Genomic DNA, 4,690 nt, shown 5'->3' on the forward strand with positions numbered 1-4,690 from the left:
TGTGAAAACTTAGGGGACCGGCAATCTGTGGCCCACATTCTTGCAGCAATGCAGGCACTGAGTTCGGGTCCTCCAGCTGGGCAGGCGCTAACCCTTCTACAGCCGCCACCAAGCCAGCTGCTCCCAGGGCACACCAGGCGTTCAACTTTGGGACCCTCATCATCTTATCCCTTATAACCCTTCCTGCCTTCCCTATATTGGGGAGTTTTCTCCAAAATGTATTGGTCCCAATAGTTCAAATAAACACAAAAACAGCTCAGTTTCTTCCAGACCCATCCCTGCCCACTTAAACAAACAGCCCCGGATGAGGAGTGATGTGCCCTATTGCACAAGACCACTCCCTTCCCCACCCAACCGCAGCTAGACTCAAGCCTGGGAAGGCACTTTCAGCCCCCCCCTGGGAGGGGTTGTTGTCAATAGCGCTACCTGGAAGCCCCAAACCCGGAAGCCCAGCTTCAGCCCAGGGGATGGCCCAAACTCTCCCACAGGATCTCTGAGAGCACATGCCTCTCCTTGCCCATCTACAGTGGCTCCTGGGGGTTCTATCAGCGGAGCCCAGAACCAGAAAGACCAAGAAAATAGACTGAGAGAGAAATTAAGAGGCCACTTGTTATGGAGCTAAAAAAAAAAAAAAAAAGGCTGGGGCTGGCCTGGTGGGGTACTGGTTAACTTTGTGCGCTCTGCTTCATGGTCTGGGGCCCAATCGCGGGTTCAGACCCCGGGCGCAGACCTATGCACCACTCATCAAGCCATGCTGTGCTGGTGTCCCACATATAAAATAGAGGAAGATTGGCAACGGGTGTTAGCTCAGGGCCAATCTTCCTCATCAAAGAAAAAAAAAGCTGTATGTTTAGAAAAACAAAAAAAGATATTTACTCAAATGTCCATAGTGTTATCTCTCATCAATGAAATTAGAGGTGGTTTTCCTTTTCTTCTTTTTGTCAACCCGCGTTTTCTAAATTTTCTACAATGAATATCTATTACTTTTATAATAAGAAAAAGTTTTTTTTTAAAGTATTCAGATATATTTCAGAAGGAAACAAATCATCACACTATGAAGTTCTGAGATGGGATAGAGACAGTGGGAATGGAAAAGAGGAGAGAGCTTCTGGAGATCTGGGGAAGGAAGAAGCTCCAAGACTTACTAACTAGATTATGCAGAGGGAGAGCCTGAGTCAGCGGAGACTTCAGGTTTTCTGTCCTGGGAGCCTGGATGGGTGGCAGCGCCACCGAGAGAAACAGGACCGACTGGAGTGGGGGCAGCTTCAGGAGAACCAGGCAGAAGGTGAGGGGTCACCAGGTACCAGATGGAGACTGGTTTTATTGATTTTATTGTTGGTTACTTAGTTTTTGTTTGCTTATGCCTTGCCTTACTGGGGAAGGATTTAAAGGCAGCTTGAAACGGTCAATAAATTATGAGATAACATGAGTATAAATAAGAACAAGATAAAAAAGAGCAAGAAGGAACATAAAATAGGGCCAGGAACAAGGCAAAAACATATGAGTTTTGTAGTCTTTGGGCCATAGGTAGTTCTGAGTGTTCTAGCTGTGGGTGCATCCTGGTGAGACCCTAGAGGTGAGGGGTCTGGGCTTGGTGGAGGGGGTCGAGCTCCTGGATTTGGGAATAGACTGTGAGGGTGAAACAGAGGAGTGGGGAGATTACTGCGAGAGCAACAGCGGCCCTAGAGAGGAGAGCAGAAAGTGAGGACGCAGGCTCTTCTTGGAGGAAGAGGAAGCAGAGGAGGAGTGGTCAGAGGGGCGACAGGAGACCCAGGAGGAGAGAAGTTCAAAGATGAGGGGTTTCAAAGCCTGCCAGGGTCAGGAAGGAGGAAGCTGGGGCTGAGGAGAGAGCTGACCATCACGGATGGCTGAGAGGGCAGTAGCAGTGGAGGAGCCAGGTGGAAACCTAACCTGGGCAGGGAGCAGAATCGGGAGTGGAGGCTGTTGTAGGTGTAGTGGGAAGGATGAAGAGCCGGTGTCCTTGCCACAGAGAGCCGTGGGCAGAGGAGAGGCCTGTGCTGGGTTTTAGGCACGGGGGGAGAGACTGAAGGTACAGGGAGAATCAAACACTGATGGAGTACAAAAGATTACATTGTCATCCCACTAACTCACTTGGGGTTATCTTCCCGGTGGATTTTCTCTGACCCACTTACCTTCTCTCAAATGATCCCCTTTGCAAACAGTTTATGACCAGGGGTTAGTCTGTGGCCCCCAAGGAGAGGGTTCATAGTGGTCTATGAAAAGTAAAGGACTTGGACTGGATGACAAGATCCTTTCTATCCCCAAACCATGATGTTGACCTCAGGTTATAGGCTCTAGGGCCCTCTGAGTCCTTAGCTGGGGAAGGCTGTCAGAGCCAAGTTGTTGAGGCCCAGAGAAGGGCAGCAACTGTCTCAAGGTCACACAGCCAGTGGTTGGGGACAGAGGTAGGCCGGGAGGCCAGCATTCCTCAGCCCCAAACTTTTTGCTCTGATGTCTCATCTTCTTTAGTCCACCAGACTCTTGGCTTCAGTTTCTGTCCTTTCTCAGGAAGTGGGACAAAGGAGCCAGGAGCCAGGAAAGAAGCTGTCAGGGCTGGTCCCGAGCCCCAGGAGGCTGGGAACCCCAGGTCCACACCCATGTAAACAGAGGCCAGCACTGATACCTCTTACTTGGCTCTCGATAGCTTCCTCTAAATCAGTTCCCCGCTATTATCTTGCTTATCCCTGCAGGCCCCCTGGGAACCAGGGAGGGGCAGAGAGTATTAGCCCTCCTTCACAAATGGGAGAAACTCAGACAAGAAGGAAGTCAGTAATTTTCCCATAGTCGCCCAGCAAGTCAGGGATGGGGCTAGAACAGGAGGCCCCGTGGGAGATGGGGTGGTCAGCGGAGCACATGGCCTATTAGGCAGGGCTAGGGTGGTACCATAGGTAGAAAAATGCACACAGCCCCAGGAATCGAGACTCTCCTGTCTTACCAGGAGAGTGATCTCACCGTCCCTGGAGGGAGACCTCTGGAGACAAGCTCTGCTTGCTCCCCAACTGGTGCAGGGTACTGAGGAGGGAGAGAAGATGGGTAGAGGCAGTGGAATATAGCCACAGAGAATACAGGTCTGAGGGAGGAAGCAATCATGGGTCAGGTGTCCCTGGGTGGGGTCTGTGCTACCTGATTTTCTGCCAGCTTCAAAGGGCCCAAGGGCTCCCCTGCTGCCCCCCACTGCCAAGGGATCAAGGAGTCATCTGGACACTGCGGGGGGGGGGGTGGCACAGGTGAGGGTCAAGGAGGCCATGGAGCTGATGACAATGACTGGCTCTGCCTTTTAGAGGGGTTACAAGTAAGGTAACCATAAGCCCAGGTTATTAACAGAGCTCCCATTCGGTCACAAAAATATCCTGAGTCCAACAATGAATTCCATGTTCATCCCAGTTATGGGGAAAATTATCTGTTCAGTGGAGAAAGCATTGAGAACATTCCACCAGGAGGGCAGGCCTGGGTCAATGCTGACATCTCTCCTCACATCTCACCACCTGCCCCGTCTCCCTCTGCCTCCCTCCCCAGCCCCGGACAACCTACTCTGTCCTATAAACCATGCCTCCCAGCCCTGCCCTCTAAGAGAACTGTGTCTAGGGAGGAAAACCCCCAAGGTGGCACACTAGAAAAAGGCCTGGGCCCAGGGTCAGGAAACCAGGTCCAAGGCCCAGTTCTGCCTTAACCTTGGTCATGTGACTCTGCTTCAGTCTCTTCATCTGAAAACTGGAGCTAATAAGAGCCATTTGGCCTATCTTGAAGTTCAGTTGTAAGAATAGAATGCCATAACGGAGGAGATAAGGCTGCCCAAGCATTGCTGCATACAGGGACAGAAAGCAGTGGTTCCCTGGGACAGCCAGCATTACCCAGGCCCAGGAAGTCACTCTCTGCTGTTGCCACAGGGTGACTAATGTGGCCCCTCTGCTGGCTGAGCTCTGCACACCAGAGGATCTGGCCCAGGCCCAAGGAGGGCGCTGACAGCGCAGCCCCGCTGGGAGCTGGGTTTCCTGGCAGCCAGGCACAGTGGGCAGGTCTGACCTGGGAGAGCCGCGGTTACCGCCCGGGGCCTGGGCTGGTTGCAAAAGGGGCCGGCGCTCCTGACGCAGTCTACTTTCGGTCTCATTCACTCTCCCAAGCTGGTTCCCAAGAGAATGGGGAGCTCAGGGAGGGTGTGGTGTCACCTCTGCCCTGGGCATCACTCCACTCCCAGGGGGAAAGGGAGCAAGGCACACACACATGCCAGCCCAGACCCAGCATGACACCCGGCACAAAGACACACATGGAGAGAGACCCTCACACAGATCCACACAGAACTGAGCCTGGACACACACAGACACATGGACACAGGTCCCCATGAAACTGGGCCCAACCTAGATGTGCACACACAGGCACAGAGACCAACACACACACCCAGACACATACATAGGGTTGTGTATAATACACACTCCTCAAGGCAGACATACACATGCAGAGCTATACACATCTTGCATAAAGACAGACACGCACATTTACAGACGTAGATACAGAGACTTACACATACATGGAATTATTCAGAGTTTTGCATAAAGACAACATCCACTTTAAATACACAAGAGCAAAAACAGGGACCCAGAGAAATGCGTATGAACACAAACATATACACACTGTGTCATCATTAAGTATTTATTGAACACCCACCATCTGC

The sequence above is a fragment of the Diceros bicornis genome, chromosome 5 (genome assembly GCF_020826845.1).
Source record: "Diceros bicornis minor isolate mBicDic1 chromosome 5, mDicBic1.mat.cur, whole genome shotgun sequence".
NCBI classification, from domain to species: Eukaryota; Metazoa; Chordata; class Mammalia; order Perissodactyla; family Rhinocerotidae; genus Diceros; species Diceros bicornis.